General features: G+C 39.2%; 1 protein-coding gene across 1 annotated transcript in view; it reads right to left on the minus strand.

Annotated features, from left to right (window-relative positions):
* The window catches only part of LOC150089511 (uncharacterized), a 258,840-nt gene extending 234,454 nt beyond the window's left edge, over positions 1 to 24,386 (minus strand). Inside the window, exon 1 of the mRNA XM_090389530.1 lies at positions 24,306 to 24,386. The gene's annotated coding sequence lies outside the window, so the exon portion shown is untranslated. The remainder of the gene's footprint in view (positions 1 to 24,305) is intronic.
* Between the last annotated feature and the right edge of the window lie 380 nt (positions 24,387 to 24,766).

Raw genomic sequence — 24,766 nt, forward strand, 5'->3', positions numbered from 1 at the left:
TCTCTTCTTTTTGATAGCCTTGTTTGCAGCATTACTGACGAGCTGTGTAATTGCGCATTGATGCTGGCCTGGGCTGAGGCCGCTAGGATTGAAGCGGCTGGCTGCACTGGTCAATTCCTCCTTAAAAAGGTTCCAGTCAGCCTTATTTATTCCTCCTTAAAAAGGTTCCAGTTAGGTGTAGTTGGAAGATTAGTACCCTGTGGTCAGAGGTGGTCCAGTCCTCACGGACTGTCCAGGAAGCAAGGTGCTGAGCAATGGAGCTTGAGGCTAAGGTGATATCTATTGTAGCTTCCCACAAGGTACTGGAGAAAGTTAGCAGGCAGTTAGGTTTGTTTAGAATGACCAGGTTGCTGTTAGACAAGTAGTCCTCAAGACGTTGGCCATTTCTATTTCCTCTGTGATTTTGAGTTCGGCTGTGCCAGGCTGGGGACCTGCAGTTAACATCAGCCCCTATAATGAGTTTTGCATTTGGCATTTGTAGCTGGATGGTCTGTAGATATCGGGTGGCAGGAAGAATATCTTCCCCCGGTCGACAGTATATCGAAACTAAGTAGAATTGCCCCAGTGGTGAAATTACATGGGCGCACACAGCCCAGCTAGTACACAGATCAGTGATTTTGGTGACAGTCAGTTCGGGATTGCGAACGACGATCGCGGCCCAGGGTGTGTCACCATCAACCTGGACCACTTTAAATCTCAAGGGGTAGCCTTTTACCTCCTTGTTATGAGTGTATGGCTCCTGAAGCAGCAGCACATCTAAGTTCTCTTCATCTGCCTTTTTGACCAGTTGTGCAGCAACAGCCTTGGCCCTCTGAGCGTTATGTTGTATATTTTCACGGTGTGGGTATTTAGGTTTGGTCTGTTACTCCCCATATTCTATTCTTGATTGTTGAGCACTTCTGGCTTTGAGATAAACTGGGGGTGATGGTAGGTGATAGACGTCAGAGTGCCCAGCATATGGATAACTGGATCCAGGGTTTCCCAGCAGAACATCGCCCAAAGCATAACACTGCCGCCACCGGCTTGTTTTCATCCCACAGTGCATCCAGGTGCCATCACTTCCCCAGGTAAACGACTCACACGTACCCGGCTGTCCGCATGGTGCAAACATGATTCATGGGACCAGACGACCTTCTTCCAATCACTCAAAGTCCAGTTTTGATGCTCGCGTGCCCATTGTAGGCGCTGTAGCCAGTGAATCGTGGTTGGCATGGGCATCTGAAGCCACCTGCGGCTACGCAGTCCAAATTTTCAGCAGGGTTCGATGTACTGTGTGTTGTGACACATTACTCCCGTCACCAGCATTCCAATTACCGGCGAGTTCCGCCACAGTCGTCCTCCATACCATCTGGGAGAGCCTTCGCTCACCTCGAGCATCGATCAGCCATGGTCGTTCAACACCTCGCAGGCGGTTCGTGGGGTTTTCCCTCCTCAGACCACTTTCGGTAGGTACTAACAACGGCTGACCGTGAGCACCCCACCAGCCGTGCCGTTTCGGATATGCTCTGACCCAGTCTTCTGGCCATTAAAATTTGGCCTTTGTCAAATTCGCTTAATCCCGCTGTCTTTCCCATTTGAAGAACAAGAGTAACATTGATTAACGGAGCTCAGTATTAGGTGTTTTTCATACAGTGTCTCGACCCGTGCACGCGCCGTAGTTCATCTGCAGTTGCTTCGATTTGCATAATGCGTATTCGTCTTTTCTACTTATCATTGTTATTTTTTCAGTTTTTTTTAAGGTCTTTGGGCAAGTTGGGGTGGGGTCGTAATTATCTAAATTGACTAGCAGTGTTGCCAAAGTTTTGGCAGATACCGTTTCATAGAACGAACATACACACACAAAATATAATAAATAAATAAAATAAAATAAAAATATTATAATCATCTTCATCGCCGACTTTCTTGAATCCAGGGATACATCCATCAGAAAAAAAAGAAGTTATTTTCCAATCATTAAATACTATTTAAAAATTATTAGCATTAGTAGAGGCATACGATGCAAGAAAGAAAGCTTATGCATCAGTCAAAAAAAAAAAAAAAAAAAAAACGCTCCCATTTCACCCCTCCATTCGTTCCAAATACCTGTCCAGCTCAGCCTTAAATTTCCACAACGAAAGATGGAATCCTATTCTACCAATCAACTACCGCTGGCTAAAGGCCAATTTCCGCACATCTATTGTACAACTATCTTTCCTCAATTTGAAATTGTGCCCCCTCAGGTTCTTAAGTCTGAGCAAGAGGAAGGATCCCATCAGCATTCAGCTTGCTCAACCCATTCAAGGCCTTATACACCTCAATCAGTCACCTCGCAGGTGCCTACTATCCAGGCGCTGCAATTTGCAGAACTTAAGCCTTTCTTGGTAAGAGTTCCCTTTGTTCCCTTTTTTGTACTCGTTCTAGAACTTATAAACATTTAGTACGGGATGCGATTTTGATAAACATGTCTGGAATATGTTGAACCAAGCCAAAAAAACAAACGCTTCATGAAATGTGACTTAGCAGATTCTAAGATCCTCGGTTCTCTGAGCTTCTGTTCAAAGCAACTGTACTTCCTAAATCGAGGGCTTCTTGTCAGACAACGTTAACAACAAAATTGCATTTTTGTTTTGAGACAACTTTAGTTTAAATTTATAGACGTAATCTTATGTTCTACCACCGAATTTTCAGCGCTTATCTAGACAAGTGTCTCCAAGATGGGGTATAGTTTCATGCTTTGCAGCGGTTCATGGCTCTTGAATTACACAATATATTAAGTGACTCTAACCAGAGGCAGTGGCGAAAGTGTTGGGACTGGTCAATAATTTCGTAGTCGTGCTTGGGATTGAGGTCATGGTGGGTCGACCAGAAGTGTTCTGCGATTGCGGACTGGTCGGTCAGTCTCAGCAAGGCGAATCGATCTGTCGTGTTCCGCAAGGCGGTCTTGAAGACGTCTCTTCTATGTAGCAGCTGTCACAGTCTTTGCGGTATACTACAACGCTGCGTAAGAGAGGGATGACCGGAGAATTTACGTTGGAAACTAGAGAACGTAAGTTTCTACCAGGCAGCTGCACGCATTTTATGTGGTATTCTCGAAGGATTTTTGAGATCTAGCCCGACATGCCTGGATATCCGGGAATGTAGGCGGTAGGCACATTGTCCTGAGTTGATGGCAGTCTCGGGTGTGAGCTCCTGCGCTTGTAATAAGCACTTGTCCAATATGTGGGTTGGATAGCCACAATTGATCAAGTCTGTCCTCACTCTGGAAATCTCGTTGCGCCTAGCTTCATCTGTGCTGGAGCGGCTCCAAGCCCTGGGGAATAGAGTACAGAATTTTTTTTTTTTTTTTTTTATGTGAACCCCAAACACTAGAGGTATTAGAATCTATAGTACTTAGTACCGTGCTTGGTTAGGGGCATGGTCAGATCCGTAGTTGGTGAACTGTCCGATGACATCTTCACCGTCATCCCAAGTGGCTCTGAAGCAATCTTGCTATAGTATCTCAATTCCTTGTCAGTGTTCGTCCAGTTCACTCTAGAGTTAGAAGTAGACGGATCTCTCCCATTCTTGGATGTCCTGGTAAAACGTTTATAGATGTGTGCCCGCATCTAGAAACCTCAGTATACCGTAGCCAATGTGGTGCGGACAATTCACCGATTACAGATCTGGTCATGCCCCTAGCCATCTCAACAGCACTGCCTGCACTCTATTCCCCAAGGCTTGTAGCCACTCCAGCACAGATTAAGCTAGGCGCAACGAGATTTCCAGAGTGAGGACAGACTTGATCAATTGTGGCTATCCAATCCACATATTGGACAAGTGCTTATTACAAGCGCAGGAGCTCACAGTCCACCCGAGACCATCAACTCAGGACAATGTGCCTGCCGCCTACATTCTCCACTATCCAGGCATGCCGGGCCAGATCTTAAAAATCCTCCGAGAATACCATATAAAATGCGTGCAGCTGCCTGGTAGAAACTTACATTCTGTAGTTTCCAACGTAAAGGCTCCGGTCACCCCTCTCTTACGCAGCGGTGTAGTATACTGCATAGCCTGCAAAGATTGTGACGACTGCTACATAGGAGAGACCTCGAGACGTCTTCAAGACCGCCTTGCAGAACACGACAGATCGATTCGCCTTGCTGAGACCGACCAGTCCGCAATTGCGGAACACTTCTGGTCGACCCACCATGACCTCAATTCCAAGCGCGACTACGAAGTGATTGTCGCCTCACTGCCGCACAACTCTGTGTCCGTTAAAATAATTTTTATATCTCAAGTTTCCGTTCTGTTAGAATTTGTTGACAAAGAGGCACGTTCAGCCTTGAAAGCTCCAAACTATTTAATTAAAGTTATATTTTACTGGATATATACGTTATTATTTCTCTTGAGTGTAATAATACTAAAATGTTCCCATTCTTTTCTGATATTGTTATAATATTGACATTTTATAATTTATAGATATCATTGCCACCCACCTAACAATGCTAATTAAGATTTTTTTCAGACAATTTAATGCATCTCCAGAAAAAAAAAAGTTGTACTGGATTCGTTTCAAGACTACTTGGGAAAACTTTTTTTCTTTCTCTTCGAGACAAGTATCCAGAATTATCGAAAATGGCGATACAAAGATTGCTACCTTTCGGATCTACATATTTATGTGAGGTTGATTTCTCAAAATTAACAACTATAAAAACAAAACAGGGTTCCAGACTTGATCCAGAATATGACATGAGATTAGTAATTTCAAATATTGGCGAAATATGGCTCACTCTTCTCATTGATTGTTTGTTTTCTAATTGAAGAATAAGTATTCCATTTGTTGTTTTTTCTGTATTCAGTTAAAATATTAAACAATTACATTTTATTCTGTAAATTAAAATGGAAACAATTTTTTTATTCCTTTCTCAGTACTCGAATAAAATTTTCTACTTCATAATTTATAAAATGCCATTTTTCTTCTTTAAAAATCTGGTCATCCTACCTCGGGGTTTACATTGAGGGGTCGCGTCAATTTTATTTTTAACAAAGGGGGTCGCGAGCGAAATAAGTTTTGCGCACCACTGAACTATACCATCATTGTACATATTGTAAAATTCATTTTAAAATTTTATTTTTAAGTTAATGTTCATAACTTTTGTGTCAGCAAGTTTGAATACTTGCTAACACAAAACTATTATTTTGTGTACAAAATAATAATAGAGAAACGGAGAACTTGGTTACAGAATTGGAGATACGAGACATGGTTAATTTACGATTTCCGAGTAAAAAGAGAACAAGGATGTAGTAGCATCATACCGATTTCGGCTAAGGTCGCAAGCAGCAGCGACCTATTTTTCTACGAGCAAGGAAGTAAATTAGTTGAAACCGCAAGTGAATGTCGAAAGGGTGGGGAGGGGAGGGGTTTCACTACTCTGAACTCTGCGAAGAGAAGTAAAAAAAAAAAAACAAGAGAGAAGAATGACGCCCAGAAAACTTTAACAAGTATCACCGTACACAAAAAATGATAAATTCGTTAAAATATTATATTCTGCATGAATTAAACTAAAAATATTATCAATAAACATCAGCATTATGTACAATACTAAATAAATGGGCGCCTCCGTAGCCAGGAGCAGCAGTGCGTAAAACGCTTCTTGATTAGACCGGGGTTCGAGCCCGCGACCATCAATACAGAGGATGCGGAAAGATCAGGGAATGCCCACCGCATATCCCCGGAGCAATATGGCCTTAGTTGCTAATGCTCCTGAAAACCAAATAACAACTAAAAAAATGAAAACAGTTACCATAGCCTCAATAACCCGTGGTAAACAAAACCAAAGCTGACTAGAATTACTCATGATTCTGATTATAGGGAATAATAAAATGAAAAAGTACAACTTTTAAATTTATTAAAATTAATTAAATCTTTAAAAGCCTAATAGGCCTGACGTAGCCGAGTGGTCAGGAGCGAAAGTGAAATAGCACGCGCTCTTTGAGTGGACTGGGGTTCAACTCAGTGACTACTAAATACGATTAATGTTTGTACTGATGATTTATTGTAAACTCCACTGACCTGGTGGTCGTGCCGGAGTATAAACAAGATTTTTTTTTTTAATGTAATAAACGAAAAACGTGCGCGAAACAAATAAAAAAAAAAAAAAAAAAACCACTTTACTTTTACTTTAGCTTAATATTAAGATTTACAATAAAATAATAATAAAAAAAACGGACTGTATTTCAGAATTTTTTCAATTGCTGTTTCAATAGGAAATCCTAATTTATATTTTACTTGTCGATACCTATGCAAATCCATGAAATTACATAGTTATAATTTCCTTCTTTTTTTTTTTTAATATATGTGAAATATGGATAACACTAATTACACTTTGTGAATTGTTGTAATCAAGAGAACTTCATAGTGTATAAAGCATTACAGTAAGTAATTTAAACTCTGACACAACAAAACTACTTAATAATTGGAGATGTTTCGGGATTCCCTGTTCAGTCCTGTCATCAAGAAAGACTTGAAGGCTGGTACTATCCACCAATTAAGCCTCAACAGTTCACCTAGTTTAATTAGTGTTTTCATATTTCACATTATTTATAATGTGATTGTTACCTGGTTGTCATATAATAAATTATGAATAACCACGTAATGCCCATCTCTCAACATATTAACTCCTCTCTCTTTTGCTACAGTTAACCTCCACCTGATGAGACTCGGATTTTCGATACCCTACTGTACAGGAAGGTTCTCAATGCTCTTAAGTAGAACTAATGGAGGTTACTTCCCATGCGTTGCAAACGGTGAATAATTTCCTATTTCAATCTTGTTTTAAGAGCGCTGATCAAATGAAAAATATCTTTGTCAAAATATCTCAAAATCCTTTCACATATAGCGTAAATTTTATTTGAATCAGACTGTTAACACACGAGTTCAAAAATGTAGTATCCATAATTTGAATGGCATAAATTGTTTCGTGATTGATGGTGAATCAACATAAAAATGCCTCCAAGGTACCTCTCTCTCACCTGCACCCTAAATTTATTCGGATCGGACTGTAGTCAAAGTTTTTATTACATGATCTCAGTCATTTGTAATCTACGATGATCTCGGTCCGTTTTTCATTTGTCGAAAATACACTAACTAGCTGAAACCGGTGTTGTTGTAATAAGGTTTTAGGAGCATCAGCGACTAAGGCTATATTGCTCCGTGTATACTGTCTGTAAATTTCGTCTGTTCTGAGGCAGATTTTCTGTTTTGTTTGATGAAAAACCAGAGTTTTCTGGAGAAAAAACCATACTACCCTCGTCTGAGCCCGATTAACTCATGCACGTTGTAAAAAGGCCCCTAAAAATTCCTCCCGTCATCGACGGGACTCGAACTCAGGTCTTTTCCACCCGGTGTGGGAGGACGGCGATCTTACCAACTGTGCTACCGCGAGGGCCTGAAACCAGTGAAAATTTTATAAAGAAGTAATTTCTTTTGATTATAACCATTATATCTGAAAGTACTTCACTATAATTCAATATTCCTTTTGTTAAAGAAGGGAGAGAAGAGAAAACAGTATGAAATGCAGACACATCCCGCACTTTTCCATCCAAACTGGGGTGTGTGTGTGTGTGTGTGTGTGGAAATGTTTCACACAGATCTATACCACCTTACCAAAACTCAAGGACACTTCTACTTATGAACAAAATATGTGCTGTATTTATTCAAAGAAATGACTTGCACGTTAGCCCGCCTTTGGCACAAAGACTGCTTCAATGCGTCGTGGAAAACAGACTTACTACTAATTTCTGGTACACAGCTTGGTGGCGCTGTGCTCCACTCAGGGCTCAAAATGAAAAATTTTAAGAAACAATGCTCGTCAGGACAATGCATAAGGCAGTTAAAGCATATACGTGACATTACTGATGCATATGATGAACCTGAACGGCGTTCTGGTCGATTTCGAACCCCGGGCTTCCACTCTTCCTTTAAAGTATTCGTGAGCGCCACTAAAGAAGAGGGTCATCTTTGCCTTGTCCCGATTTAATTTTCTAATTCTTCCCAAAGATATTCATTTAGGTTTGAGGAGCTCTGTACTGGCCACTGCAATGTTCCGATGTTATTCTCTTCAAAACCACGCGTTCACAATCCTTGTTTTGTGATATGGAGCACTAGTGTTGGAAGGTGTAAGGCCTACTTTCATAAAATTTCCCTAATTTTGACATACAGAATTGTCCAGAATATCAAGGTAGAAGACACCATTGATATTTCATTGCACTCGACCATACCTAATCCATACCACGAGAAGCATCCTCCTTCTCCTCCTCCGATTATGATACCTCACAACTCTGAATTTCTTACACTGCTCGGGTAATATGCGCTCTCCAAGTATCCTTCATACCTAAACATGTTCATCAGACTGGAAAAGGATGTGGCACGACTCGTCTTTTCACAAGATCGATTTACTTTATCCACAGTCGAGGACCGATGTGCCTTGCATAATACCAATCAAGAGTGTGTATTTGTTTTTGTTATCAAAGATTTTATTGGGCTGGATCTCTGAAAATTCATGATATACAGTTCTCTATTTGTCGTCAAAACACTTATAGGTTTGCCTGTAGCGTCTCCAAATTCAAATTCTCTGGGTGATGGTGAGATGAGGTAACCACCCATCGCAAAACTCATGGGCTCCTGTGAGTCAGTATTTTACTCCCACCTAGTTGTTTCTTGGACTCAGTGCTACCTTCGGACTTCCAATTATTCAGCACTTGCCAGCTGTCGACTTCGGAATATTTAATTCCTGAACAACACCTCGCGCAGGTATTTTATACATGATATCTAACCTACATTCCGCATTGGAATCATGTTAGCTCTTTCCGTGTGCTATCCGTTCGGCGTACACTTTTGAAATTAATTCTGGACCACTGAACACCTTTATAGGTCAAAATATTTACATATTTCAGTAGAATATTGTATATTGAAACTCACACTGCTTTGCTTGATGATGAAATATTGTGACGATTCATGGTCTGTAATATCAAAGCAGACAATTAAATGAAATTAAATTTGAACAATATCAGTATTAAAAAGAAAAAAACCGAAGAAAATATATCCAAAGGAGAAATCAATCATTAAAAGCTATCCTTTGATTTCTGATGTTAATTAAAACTTTTGCTCCTCTTTGTTTTGCAACTTTGTCATTATTCTGATTATTCTATCCTAACAGTTTTGTTTCCTCTGCCTGACAACAGCTGTATCCTTTTGGCTACGTTCCATTAATCGCATCGCTATTCAGCCTACTTAATACTTCACTTAAATGAACAGTAGTCCTGTTTTGTTACTGGTGATTTTAGACACTGCATTGGTCCAAAAAGTCTAGAGTCTTGATTTATTTTCGATTACTTCTTTCCCTCTTTTTATTTTGTTTCAAATAGTAGAGAAAACGATATATAATATTCAATGTAACCTCATAATAGAAATCTATGTATTAACACCAGCTCATCCAAAAACACAAAAATCTAAGTTTTGACATCATCCATTCACACACAAAGCTTTAATTATTTGCTAAAATCCTCTCAAATGCGGTACTAAAACAGTTACTTAATTCAACTGCAGGCAGATTCTCCCCCCTCACCACACACACTTCTGCGTACACCCAGGAGTGTACGCAGAAGTGGGGCAGAGAAATATATCTATATCAGCCATTTGTTGGAATAACGTGTTAAAAAAAAAAACTATAGGCTGAAAAGTGTCATATATTCTGAATAGATGAATCATAGATAATACACATACATATTGCAATACATCCATCATATGATGACGGGCGCTCTTAACACGAGCATAGGGAAAGAGGATATAATCCCAACGCCAAAAGGTATAATACTATTTTTTTATTTTATTTTAAGTTAAAACTTTTTTTATATATCCAATATATATGAAAATACACATTGTTGTACGCAAAGTCCCTACCACAGAGACAGCGATGGAGAATGCATAGAAAAATATACAGGCACGCAGCCACTCAAATAGCTTATACTAAAAAAATATTCTTTGAAGAAAAATTAGTTTTATGGACTATACGCAATATTTAGTGGTGAAAACCATAAGACCTCATTGCGTGCAAGATTATGCGATGATAAAGTTTTCATTAGAAACTTGAGTATTATATTACTGTTTTTTTAAATATTAATTATTCTAATTTAGCACTCCAGCTACATTCTAATGTAGTGTGAAGTAACACAGAGTGCTGCATTCTAATGTAGCACTCTAATATAGTGTGGACCAGATGTAGCACCCCATTACTCTTAGTCTTCGACTAATGGTAAAAGTAAGAGAGAATTAATGGTAAGAAGAAGAATATCATTGCTGGATAATTTGAAGATATGGACAGGCAAAACTGTGGAACAATTATTTCATGATGTTTAACAACAGATGCTGATCGCCAACCCCAGATGGAACGGCAACTTATGATGATTATTCTAATGTAATCTCAGCTCTCTCTCTCTCTCTCTCTCTCTGGTGTGCAATAACTATCATATTTTGTTTCCGGTTATGTTCGGCAAGGTTGGTCTACGACGAAAGAAACTGATTTATTAAGCAAAAAAATTAAGTCATCATTATGTCACCTGTCATAAACATATAACTGAAAAATGAAGGAAGAACGATTATGGAAAAATAACAATGACTCGGTAAAAGCAGAGTACTGCTCCTAAACAGGATTCCAAATAAAACAGGCGATAAAAAAGATTTTTTTTTTTAAAAAGTGGTATGTAATGAGAATAATGACAAAACAGTAACCTTGGTTGGTTGTAGAATAAGCGCTTAAGCAGCCAGGGGCGCCTCCGTAGCACACGCTTCTCGATTAGACCGGGGTTCGAGCCCGTGACTACCAAATACGGAGGATGCGGAAAGGTCAGGGAATGACCACCGCATATCCCCGGAGCAATATGGCCTTAGTTGCTAATGCTCCTAAAAACAAAATAACAAACTAACAAAAAAAGCCATGAGGTTACCCCTGCATGGAAAACAGGATGCTCATTCCGGAAGAAATTGCACTAGGGCGCAAAAATAAATTAAATTATGTTGTAGGGGGCCCAATATCAATTGTTTTCCCAGAACGCTAGATTAGTTAGGCAAGACCCTATGTAGCATCAAAGGCAAATCAATGCTAGAAAGCCAGCTTATTAAGCATTAACCTTGTTCATGGGGCACTGAACCATTAACCTTAGTCATTGTTCATTATGAATTCATCCTGCATGATCAAATAGTGAACCAGAAATACTACAAACGGTTCTACGGCTATTTGCAATGCTGATAGAAAACGGCAGGAAATTGAGCTCCATGACAACACCTCTGCGCTTTCTATTCAAGAATTTCTTGTGGGGTACTCCATCACTATGGTCCCCTATCTGCTTTACTCGCCGGATTTAGCTTTTTGCCCCCCTCCTCCTAGGTTAACGTCCTCTAAAAATTATTCAGATCTGCTGCTTCGAAGGAGATCTATCTGAATAGCCGGTAAGCTTCATCACTTCCCAAATATTAATTCAATCCTCGAACTTAAGTGTACTTTAGGGAGGTAGCATTTTAATGTTGTTGGTTTTTTTTTTTTTGTTTGTTTTTACTTTATAGTCTTCTTTTAATTTAAAGATGCTTGTAAAATTCTTTATTATGCTTGTATTTAAATTTTCACTACGTGGACATTTAATCAAAAATTATTATTAACTCAATCATTTAATAATTTATTTAAATGAAAAACTAGGGGCTTTTCCCCCTGCTCACTTTGCTCGCCCCCCTCCCCCCTTGCTCGCTTTTCTACGTAAAATGTAGAGGTATACGGAGTAAGTCAAATCTTTTCTACATAAAAGACACATAGGGCATTTCTAACTTGTATATCTAATCAGGAAATGACCTTATGTAATTATTTACATGTGTATTTGTACTGCGCGGCATTTTCAAGGTCGAATAAATATCACGGTAAAATTCAGAACGGTGTACACCCACCAACATGGCGGCAAGCAAAACAGTGGGAAAGTGGTGATTGACAAGTTGTGACTCCCATATTTCGATAAACGGACAGGAAAAAAGCAGCGATTGGTAAATGCCACTGCTTTCCCTGCCCACTGTCCTCCTAGTTTGATATGCCTAGGGCGTTCCCCCCCACATTTTCCGCTGTTTTTAAATCGGGAACTCGTTTTCTCATTTTAAAGCAGTGGGATGGAGGAATAAACACCCTACCTAAGCTAACCTCCCCTCCTCGACGACACAAAACAATCAGAAAAGGGAGGTGCCTTCAACTGTCAATTATCGCCGTCTTTCTCGCTTTCATCGAAGTACCTGACGGTGTATACTATACTGGACTTCAGCCAATATCACTATGTAATTCTTTGTTTACATGTCACTTAGGAAAAGGCTTTTTTTTTTGCTTCCGGTTCCATAATACATGAGGAATACTGTTGCATCCAAAAGAGCAGGACTAAAATATTTAACTGAAATATTTACAAACTATACAAATATTTACAAAATACTGAACTACAGTATAGTACAGAAGTAAATATACAATGAACATTGTATATTTACAAATATACAATATTCATTGATATACAAAAAACGTTACAATGGAACATCAAATGTTAGACAGTGAATCACGTGCACGAGGTTGGTGAACGTTATGGAGGCAGTTGTCAATAATTAATTGCATTTGTAGTGACGTAATTGCCTCGCCCTCTTCTCCCACTGGCTCAAATAAATACCACTAGGAGGAAAACTTTTTTAATGTATAGAAAGATTTACTTCACTTAACTTATGATTACATTTAATATTAATTAATAATATAATATTAATTAAATTACAAAATAATTTTTAAATCAAGGTTTATATTAAAATGTGATGTACTCAACTAATGCTGTCTCAAATTTAACACTTTTATACCACGTATGAAAATTGTCTTGTCGCTAAATGCGACGAGCGATATTTGGAAGGTGCCACCAAGCAATTAAAATTAAATTAGAAAAGGGAGCGAAATTAAAAAAAAAAAAAAAAAACGGCAACCAAGAGCCAGCATCTGCTTCCTTAAGAAGTGCAACGGCAGGAAACATACATTACGTGTATCAGTTAGGCTGCTCTCTTTTTCTTTTACTATTAATATGACAAATATATTTTTTTCAGTCTGTTGCAGTTTCTGTATTGATTAGTTTTGAAACTATTTTATGAAGATGCATTTTTAAGGCATGAACGGTTGCTGTTTTGCAGCTGAAATAACGAAGTAAATGCACAGATAAGGTAAAATTGTTGTCCGAAATAACGCCATGAAACCCTAATAATTTCTTGTGTGAAGGCGGTCCCGAGCCAGACTATGGCAACTCCGCTATGTGTATGTGAAGGTATTGTATCCAGCAAAGCGGATTAGTGAAAGCCGATGAGGTGGAAGTGATTGCGTTGCGTAGTGTTTGTTTTAAATGACAGACCTCTTAGTCCAGTGGGGCAAGAATATACATCCCAAATTCCCCCACTGGTTTTCGTTTCTGCTCCGTGGAGGCAGACCTACTATTATCATTCTAAGTGTTTTAATACTGAAAAAAAATTTCACTCCGTCTCCCACAGCGACAGAGTAGTAAAAAAGGAGGAGGGGAAAAGGAGTCATATCCATGATACAGTCCACAGCTGAAATTGAGTCAAGTTCACGATATAATCTAAGGTTGAGATTGTGCAAAGTTGAAACTGGGAATCAAACCCATAGCAGCACCAAGAACTACCCTGATCATGAAGTCGCACTAGAAAAATCTTCTACCTTTGAGCTAGAATATTCAAATATCAGTGTAGAATAATGAGCTGCATCAACCTGATAACGCAAGTTGAAGATGCCAGCATTCAATGAGCATAAGTAGTACGTGATGGAGGCATCTGACATGGGACAGGGAGCCATTCAACGCTGTGCACTGGGCTGAAAGGCGACTACGCAGCAACACATTGATGACGACAGTACTCGATGTTGCACAAGGCGCCAACAGTGCGGCGTAATTAGCAGCAACCGCCTCTCAAGGAAGGTGAGGGCACAGCAGCATAACACCATGAGTCACTGTATTACAGCACAAGGAATTATGACGGAAACAAAAATACAATCTGTAGAATGTTTTTTTGGTCACCTCCAAATCATAGGAACTGCAAATGGCACATGACGGTGAGATAGATTTAGGCACATACAACTGATACAGCAGAAATGAGGGGGCCCACGACTTATCTTCATTACCCACTTTACATCCGAAATAAAGTTCGTAAGCTTCTTATAACTAAACAAGTAGAGTTTATTATCTGAGCTTTAAAAGTTAGTTCAACATATAAAACAAAAACTATTACGATGATTGAAACAGTTATGACATATCTTAAGTTGTAAATGCACAGAAACATTTAAAAAGTATACACAACACTTAAAAGAAAAGGATCACAAAGAATAATGACCTTAATCAAGTGACTTCAGGCACACAACTTAGAGAACAATCTACTCTGCGGAAGTAAGCAAAATTATGCACGCTCTGAACTTGTTTGAACAGCAGTCTGATAAAAGTATTGATTTTCACGGAAAGTGAAAATGTTTGACCATGCAGTCTGTCAGACCACACTGCACAAAATTTTCCTCAAAGTCATTCAAAATGTTTTGTAAACCCGCCCCATTACTATTTTATTACTGTATTATTTATATCAAAATTTGTGTGTCAAATAAAATTGTAAGTAACGGAGAAATTCTGTTGTGTTATTTTGAATTCAGCAACAAATAATACATAAGAATTAAGCAAGAAATGTTCAAGTGACAATATGAGTGTTGATCAGTGTAATCAACTACGGTAGGAAATTCCACTCTTCGATTTTTCACATTTACAGTCAATGGTGTTTCCCCAACCTTGGTAATCACTATCACACCCCACGTCTCTTTTTTTTTTTTTTTTATCGTATGATGCGAGCAATGCACGAAGGAACCAGTTTTTTCCTGGTTCCTTCGCGCATCGTGGCCGTGAGGTCCAACCGGACAGTGTGGCGCCATCGTAATATCCAAGCCCGAGGCGGGATTCGAACCCGCGATCTTTGGGTTGCCAGGCAGGCATTTATCCACTCGGCTAGCCCGGTCGGCCCACGCCTCCTAACTGAGACCTAACGGATTTAATTCTGCCATTCTGAATATGTCTACTGGAGCTGAATTTTACAGTAGTTGGAGAGGAATGGAGGGAAAAAATAATAAGTAAATCTAAAATAAATAACTGAATCTTTCATTTCAACAGACATTTTTCCAATAGCAAATGAATACCTACTGCTGATGTGGTTACAAATATGCATCGAGGTGTACGAAGTAGCTTGTGAACGTCATCTGACGGGATAGAGCAGTGTAACGCAACCTTTTTCTCTTCGCGGCACACCTTAAGTTATCCATGACACAACGAGACACATCAAAATGTTAATTCCCCAAACAAAAAGCATAGTTTACGGCAATGTTAATATACACTGGTGTTCAAAGAAAGTGCATCATCCCTTAAAATTGTAATTGTCGTCCGAATAACGTAAGTATATAGCAATATTCTTACAGATTGCATCAGATAAGATTGACACGCGTAGGTGATGACGTAATATTGCATCACCTGTTACTTTCAGTTATATAAGCACGCTCTGCAAGAGTTGCCATCATTCCTTGCTTGTGTCAGGATGACGAGTTACGTGCAGTTAACGTCACGAAGAAAGAGTGCTATTGTTGCTTTACGTGGGGAAGGATGTTCTTCCGGTCATATTTCCTATAGAGTGTCTTTTAATCAGTTGACAATAAGGTATACGGTATGTTTGTGTCAGAAGGCACCTGGGATTTCTCCCATCTCCACATGTGTTCGCTGTATCGAGGACAGTACACTGTCAAGCCAGAGACTTGAAAGTATGTGGGCCATGTCTGTGCAGTGTGATGTGTTGTACCCATTGTTCAGCTTATTGGCCGCCAGGCCCCTAGTGGGGCCCGACGTTGCCCATACTTCGCCACGTGGAGCCCAACTGGGTGTGTCCAGTGTCACAACAAGTTGCTCTGTCAGGTCCTGCCACCTAGTTTCCTGGGATTTCAGTGGCTAGGACCTTAAAAAAAAAAAAATCACGCATTTCACATTAATGCTTAATGGGACTGCTGTTAGGAAATCGCTGGTTGGGGTTGAACGCTAGAGAGGTGTTAAAAGGTCTAATAGGTCGGGCAAAATTATGATTAAATTTAGACGTGAGGCTATACGCTAAATGAAAGATAATTGTGTTAATAGTCCCCTATTGGGACCCACCGTTGCCCACACTTTTCCAAAAGGAGGCAGGTCAGGCACCCAGTAAATTAAAAAAAAAAAAAAAAATGGGGGGTGTACACTAGAATTTGGTCGAAAGAGATTTACATGAAAGCGGTATAATTTAGACGTTGATTAGAATTTGGCGGCATTGTTAAGGGGTGTACTCGGTCGGTTTAGTGAGAGAGGGGGAGACTGAAGACTGGGTGGGGAAACAGAAGAATAGGGATGAAAGAGTAGGCATCCCCAAAGAGGTCAGTGGAGACGAGCTCCACCAGGCGAAGTATGGGGGAGGCTGGAGACAGTCTCTGTCTCCTCCCCTTCCTGCCTGGGGATGGGGTTTAAAAGGGAACTGGGTTAGATTACCCAGTTCAGATCGCCAAATGGCGTGTCGGCAGCAAAGCCGTAGTATGTCTTCGTCGGTGATGGTTGTCATGTCCATGTAGTGTCGAATCCGGTAAAAAGGTCAAGCTGCACATCCCGCTCTGGGGGTGGAATATGTTTACTGGCAGCGGGAACCCACCTGGCGAAGAGGTGGGAGACACACACATTTACTTTATTCATAATCTGCATTCTAACTCTACTTGCAGTCTGCCAAACCCCATGTACTTTTTCTGCCAGAATCTCAGTTATCGGTTGATTCAACTACTGCTCATCTCAGATGCCCAAATTATTCGCTGTATGATTCCTTTCGCCTCAAAGGTGGTACTTGTGCATATGTCCGTTCTGATATTCCCTGTCAGAGACTTGGCAATTTGGAATCTCCTCTCTTTGATCTTCTCTGGCTTAAAATCTCTCTACCTCGTTGTGTCAAATTCATCTGTTGTCTCTACCGTTCTCCCAACTCCACTAATCACTTGGAGCTCTTTGACTTCCTCTCTTTGCAACTTGACCTTCTCCAGTCCAACTTTCCTAACAGTGAGGTAATTTTCCTTGGTGATTTTAATGTTCACAACTCCAGCTGGCTTCCGGTTTCTAGTCTAACCGACCCAGCTGGTCGAGATGCTGAGGCTATTGCAATTACTAATGACCTTGCACAGATTGTTCATTTACCTAGAAGAATACCGGACAATCCTGTGATGCTATTTGTGATGCTAGTCATTAATGTAACATACCATGGCGAAAAAGGGTTAGAAATATGAAAGTCCTAAGTGATGCACTTCCTTTGAAAACCAGTGTAAGTATGCTATACGTCACAATAGAATCAATTATTATTGTTCCAAAGATCCAACAGAAATTGGCTCATGCATATATTAACATTTTATTAATCCAAAATCACTGTACAAAAGCAAAGCCAAAAAAAAAAAAAAAATCTATTAGTATTAAACCAAATAACAACTCATACCTTCAATGCGATACATGTGCCTGCTTTGCTGAACACAGACGGCTGATGCTTGTGGAATGGTTAACAATGCAAGCCTAATTTCTTCATCAATGGATCTGAGTCTCTCCATCTTTGATGTTTTAATTTCAGTCAAGGTCGAAAATCACACACAAATATGTAGTCGAAAATGGTATTAACACATTAACTGCCATCTCGGAGCTAGCCGGTATTCTTTCCTTATTGACAACCAAAATGTGTCCCACTGCACTTCACGATGTTTTAATCGCAATGTTCTGTCCACTTTCAGATCTGTTACTTCCTCTTGTGCATTCATCGGAAGAGATTTTGCATCCGCAACAAATGGATCACGAACCCAGTCGAAATCTTCAATGATCTCTCTCTCCAAAATAATCCTTGAACTTATGCTGCAAGTTACCTAAGTGATCTTGAATAAAGTCCATCACCACTTTATTATCAGCAGCAAGCGGCCATACAGTTGCGAACATCTCAAACGACCCATTTTTAATGCGTTGTATCCACAAATCCAGCTTATTCTGAAAGCCTTGAATCTTATCCATACTCGTAAAAAGATTTTCGTTCTTGCCTTGCATTTTAGAAACTTTAGAAAGCAAATGTTGGATACTAAAGCGAAAAATAATTTACTGTCCCACACGTACAACATTGTGTTTCAGTAAAAATGGGGTATTGTGAAATATAAGATTGAGTAGCATTTCAAACATATATAAAAACTATAATTGTAAGTAAATAATGTACAGTTATTTTCTTACAATAGGTAAAAGTTCTCAGCTGTCAATTTCTAATCATATTAGGTATAGTATTATTTATAGGTATACAGCTTCAGCAAAATTCGCAGCACACCTGTCATCTTGTGGCTTCACACCAGGTAAGGAACACTGGGGTAGAGCATTCTTGACCAACTGACAGTTTGTTTGTTTGTTTTTTGGTTAGTTGTTGGCGCATCGGCTTCTGTGGCCACAATGCACCTCCCAAGGTTTTTGCAGTACTCTGATCCAAGCCCGAGGCGGCATTCGAACCCGCGACCTTTGGGTTCCCAGGCAGGCACTTTACCTACCCGGCTAGCCCGGTCGGCCCAACTGACAGTAACTTTGCTTCAGTGTGTGCACCTTTACCGGCACGAAGGTTTTAAAAGAGAAGAAAAATAATAAAAATCAAATAAATAAAAAAGTTTGGGGGTTGGGCACAGCGACAACTTCAGAGGTATTCACATTTCTGTCATGGTCTGCGTATTATCGACAAACTGCCCATGAATGCTCCGTTGAGAATGATAAATTGAACTGAAAACACGTGCTTAAATATTGTAACACTCTCTAATATAGAAACAAGCAAACTAAAAGACAAGGCACACATGCAAAATCAATCTGTTATCACTGATAACAGTTCATTAGCATTATTTTGCACTGACAGACGCTAACTGCCACTTTGGCACGTAGCAGCTTTTGCAACTCTGAAATATCACGTTTTGCATTTAGCAACGATTTTTTATGCGTGGTATAAACGTTAAATTTGACAAAATAATATATTAAATTATTATTCAAAAGACTGTAACTCTTATGTAGTAGTAGGGGCATGTGATGCAAGAAAGCAAGTGTATGAGCTTATGCAGCATCAACCAAAAAAAAAAAAAAACACACCATTCCCTCCAAATGCCTGTCCAGTTCCTCCTTAAATTTATTTAACCTATCAACTTCCACAACGACAGATGGAAGTTTGTTCCAGCAATTAACCACCCGCTGGCTAAAGGAAAATTTCCGCACATCTATTCTACATCTGTCTTTTCTTAATTTGAATTTATGCCCCCTTAGGTTCGTAATCTGAACAAGTGGAAGGATCCCATCAGAATTCAGCGTGCTCAACCCATTCAAGGCCTTAAACACCTCAATCAAATCACCGCGCAGGTGCCTAGTCTCCAGCCACTGCAATTTGCAGCACTTAAGCCTCTCTTGGTAAGAGGATCCCTTCATTCCCCTCACCAATTTTGTTGCCCTTCTCTGTACACGCTCAAGTAAATCTACATCCTTCCTAAACTAAAATGAGGCCTCCAGGCCTGTACGCAGTACTCAAGGCGTGGCCTGACCATTGCCTTATACAGAGGGATAATCACCTCCTTTTCCCTGCTAGCAAAATTCCTATATATCATTGACAAAACCCCATGACCTGCCCTGGCAGCCTGTCTGCATTGCTCAGAAAACTTCATATCTGCCTGCACAATTACTCCCAGGTCTTTTTCATTTTCTACCACCTTAAGTGTAGTGCCACACAGTTGGTACGTTTCTCTCGGGTTACTTCTACCCATATGCAGTACTTTGCATTTGTCAAGGTTAAACTTCAGTTGCCACTTCTTAGCCCATCTGCCCAAATTATCTAGATCCTGTTGCAGTAGCACACTGCTGTTACTGTCATTAACAACCCTGCCAACCTTTGTATCATCTGCAAATTTCGACATTAAGCCTGATATACCTTCATCAATATCACTGATAAATATACAAAACAACAGTGGACCCAACACCGAACCCTGTGGGACTCCACTAATAACATTAGTCCATGAAGAGCAGCACCCATTGATTACCACTCTGTCTTCTCCAACTCAAACATCCTTTTATCCATTGTAGCAACTTACCCTTAATACCATTCTGCTCCAATTTGTACAGTAGTCTTCCATGCGCAACAGTGTCAAAAGCTTTCCTGAAATCCAAATATATGATATCAAAAATATTTTTTGCATCCGGTTTCTTTGTAACCACATCATAATAGCCTATCAAATTTGTCAGACAAGACTTTCCCTTAACAAATCCCTGCTGTGTCTGAATTATTGCTGCAGTCTTGTCTAGATGATCCTGCAATGCATCTTTAACCAGTGACTCCATTATGTAAAGCAACAGACTTTTATAACAACTGATTTAAGAGTAACAGTAGCTATAGTTTTGAAATAAATTATAAATTGGGTTATTCCAAGTATTTTTTGTTAATTCCATTTAATTCTCATGGTTCTGGGCTACAATTGCATACGCTAGTTAAGCTACTGATAGAGGTATACTGTTTTCTACTTCAACAGCCTTTGATTTTGAAACGCTGAGATGACTCAGTGATGCGAAATAGATCCATTACGAAAGAAGTTCGGAAATAATTAAAATAAAGCGAATCTAAAACAAACGGTTTAAATGCGAGATAGCTTCGCTCATCAATCTCATACAAAATCAATATTAATAAAAACCAAAGTCTAAAATTATATTCTATCACTTTCTGATGTTAACAAAATACGTAAATTCTACTCTGCATATTTTCATCTTGCTAGACTTTTTCATTGCATCGACACTTATATTTTTAAAGTAAACGCAACTTGCACATGTTATTCAGATAGGTGATTAGGGAACTCAAGAGGAGCTACTTTTCAAATACAGTATATCGGAGACAAATGTCTTTGAAACGTTTCTACTATTAAGTTTACAGCAGAAGAGTAATGTTTATGAAGAAAACAAGGCCTATTACATATATGCACTTATTAATTTCAATCACGATTCCTATTCACAATACCAACTATATCATTAAGATCTCATCTTAAACATATATATGTCATTCTTATTGTATTAAGCATATCAAGCATGGAAAAATTTAACATAATTGTCGTAATTTATGTCGGCATAGCACGCAAACTTGCCACACGAAACTAAGTGATCTCTTTAAAGAAGGAGCACTAATATCAAGCTCTTTTTCCGCTTCGCCCAGAAATTAGTCAGCCGGAGAAGATCATTATTCCACAAATGCCATCGCTTCTGGACTAGCTGATATCTACCTAGCCTTTCCAGTTATGCTACTGCCAGGAACAACACCTACTGCAGTCATCGAAGTACTCATTCTTCCAGATTTGACACATCGAACTTGTCTTCCTATTGAATCTGATACATTCTGGACTGAACCCATTACCAACTGACTGACTGACCTAGACTCCTCGACCGATATGATGTACTAATCACTTTTACGGCAAACTCTGGACTTTTGGTCGCAGATTAGTATACTGCAAACCCAGATCTAGACGTGCGTAGGATATTGTGGTTACACACCACCCATCCGCCTAGGCTCTACGGCAACCAACACGCAGCTCTCTTGCTGCGTGGCTTTCTTTTCCCTTCCCCCTTCCTTTTACCTGGTGGAGCATATGAGCTTTGCTCCACATGTTCCACTGCCAGACCAAGGTGGTTGCCTTCGTCTACATCCCCTTTCTTCTTCCTTTGCCCTCTTTTCGCGTACATTCTGTACTTCCCCATACTTTCCCCCCCCCCTTTTTTTTGTCTCCGTTCAGGAAGCTCAGGCGACCCTGGCAGAGCCCAGCCAGCGATTAACGGACAAACCTGGTTACCTCGTGGTGTTTGTGCGGTAAAGTAAGGTCCACTAGGGGATCAACGGCCAAATGCAAGGACATACCCAACACAACATTTCAGTGCTGGCCACAAGCATGTTCAACCGGTTCTGTCGAACAGGGCCTGCACTGACATGGTCTAAATAATAATATTATCCGCATTTCTATCAACGAGCCTACAGCCATCTTAATGTCTAGTTACCTACAATGTAGGTAACTAGACATTGACAATGACGATAATGTAGGTCCTACATTATCGTCATTCCAAGAGAAATTGCGATAAGCAACTTGAAAATTGCTAGAAGTCGAGCGTATACTTCATTCTCAATGTGTTTGTTTCATTTGATATCGAACATAGGACGTTATTTAAAAACAATTTTTATGTTATCCATTATAAACTAAAAATTATTTAAGGTCGCCCATTTCCCATGAAAGACAGACTAACTTCACTATCAATTATTTCCATCGAAAATGACGTAGCAAAATAAATTGGTTATGACGACTTCATTAATGAATTTACAGCCAAAAGGGCTAGAAATATTTTGCAATTATCTAAACAATGTTTGTGTGCAATAATTGCTTAATAATATGTAAATGTGTGTGATTATTGGTTTCTATTATTATTTATTCATGTTCCTATTTTATGTGATGACTGCAAAAAATAATTAATTATTTCTTAGTTTCTAAGTTTTCTGTTAGTAAAATTTGAAAAAAATTAAAAACCACTATTGCAAAAACACCCCGTATAAGTTTTGCACAACCCCAGGGCACGCAAGTAATTCTTGAACAGGGCCCCACAAATTTTGGGGCAGACCCTGCAACACAAAGTACTTTTCCCGGTATTCACAGTAGTACTGTTTGTACAACAGCGTACATACGGTGCAGAAGTGGAAAACCACTGGATACGCCACACTTTAGAAAATGTCACGAGAGAGTGGTAAAGAAAGGAACACGCACGATTGCGTCATAAGCACATTAAAATTATTTCATGGAGGACAATGATGGACCACCATAACTACCTATAAAGCTGGCTTTAGCAGGTGGTTGGACTTCAGTTACGGTCGATACATCGCACGTTCGAATTTGCACAATGTACTAAAATACTCGAGCCACTGTTTGAGTGAACTACTGTCTGGTTGCTGCTATACTTGCGAACTCTTTTGATCCCATAAGGCAGTCTTTGAGTATTAAAAGAAAAAGTTAAGCTTCGATTTCTAACATATTGAGTCTCCATAAAAATTTAAGAGGAGTCGTGTAAGTTTGAAATTTATATTTTAGCCCCCTTTAGGCACTAGATCTCTCTTTTGAGTAACGGGCTCCCTCACAGCTCAAGGGGAGACATTTCATGAGGTTCTTTTCCCCTTCCCAAAAATTCTACTAAGATGGAATTTTGCTTAAGGGGGAAAACATAACAGCTCGTGGAAAGTTAAAAAAAGAAGTAAAAATTAAAGAGAAGTATCTTTTATCTTTAATTTTTATCTACCGGAAAAACTACATTATTTTTCAGGCACTATGGAGCTTAGAGCAGGCTTGTGAAACTCTTTTCGGCCACAGAACACTTCTGAAAATCGAAATATTCTGCAGAACCTTAAGATCTTTACATACAGTAATAAATGACAATAAATTTTAAACAGCAATACACACGTAAAAATTTATATAAGAAATCAGTAATAAAAAATTAATGGAACATTTGCAGAGTCTCTGGGATTCCTTTGTACACCCATAGTTCCATAACACACTTCGAAAACCGCTGCTACTCTAAACAGTTTTGAATTGTAGATATTTTTAATCTATATTAAAATATCGAATATTGTCCATATAACACAAAAAAAAATCACCTCTCTCTAATAAGGAATCTTACATTCTGACAACAAGCTCTCACGGAATTCAGTTTGAAAAACTATAGTTTAAAGCACTTATATATATATATAAATACAGAATTTCCCTATATTTAACGTTAAAATTAACTAACTCTTTCAATCAGACCCAGGGTCGTGCAAATGGGGAATGCACCCTGGCTCTGGTGCGACGCATCTAGGTTACCCCAATGGAGGGAGCCATCAAAGACTCAACATAAATAAACGAGGCCTCTTAACCCCCTTTTGCATCCGGGCCCCCAAGTACCTTTGCACGGCCCTGACCATACACTCTGATTTCAAAAATTCAGCACCGACACCAATATAAAAACTCAATTTCCTTGCATAAGATGTCAAAATTGTGAAAAATTAGTGAGAATTCTGACATCTTATGTAAAAGTAGAATTCACCGAACTAAAAATTTCGTTTTAATGATAGCCGCTCTTTGTGCATCATGCCTAGATAACAGAAACTAAACTAATATTATTACCTGATACAAAGCATACCTCTAATCCGGATTAAATTAAAACGAAAACAACGGACGACAGACACTTGTACAGTTGAGCACGTTACACAGCCGAATGAAACTATTCGTGTGGAATGCTGGGATAGGATGCACTTGCCATCTAGCAGGATAAATTAAAAAATAAAAGTTTCATCTGTGTGCTGTTTGTCCTCGTTTTTCCTTGTTTCCCGAAAGCTATCGACGCTAATAATTAGACTCAGGTGTGTCAATACATAAATGAGTAAAGCACCTGTTTACTACATTAATTTTTTATACAAAGTATTTTTACCATATTTTTATTAAAATCAGGAAATCAGTATAAGGTTAACTTTACACAAAAAAGGGAGCTAAGATCTTCGAAAAGCAATGTCTTATAAGATATTATTAGAGATTATATCTTATTAGTGTTTACAGAAAAGTTACTTCCCTTAGAGAAGTATTATTGG

Source organism: Mastigoproctus giganteus, chromosome 2 (genome assembly GCF_048544385.1).
Source record: "Mastigoproctus giganteus isolate SK-2022 chromosome 2, ASM4854438v1, whole genome shotgun sequence".
NCBI classification, from domain to species: domain Eukaryota; kingdom Metazoa; phylum Arthropoda; class Arachnida; order Uropygi; family Thelyphonidae; genus Mastigoproctus; species Mastigoproctus giganteus.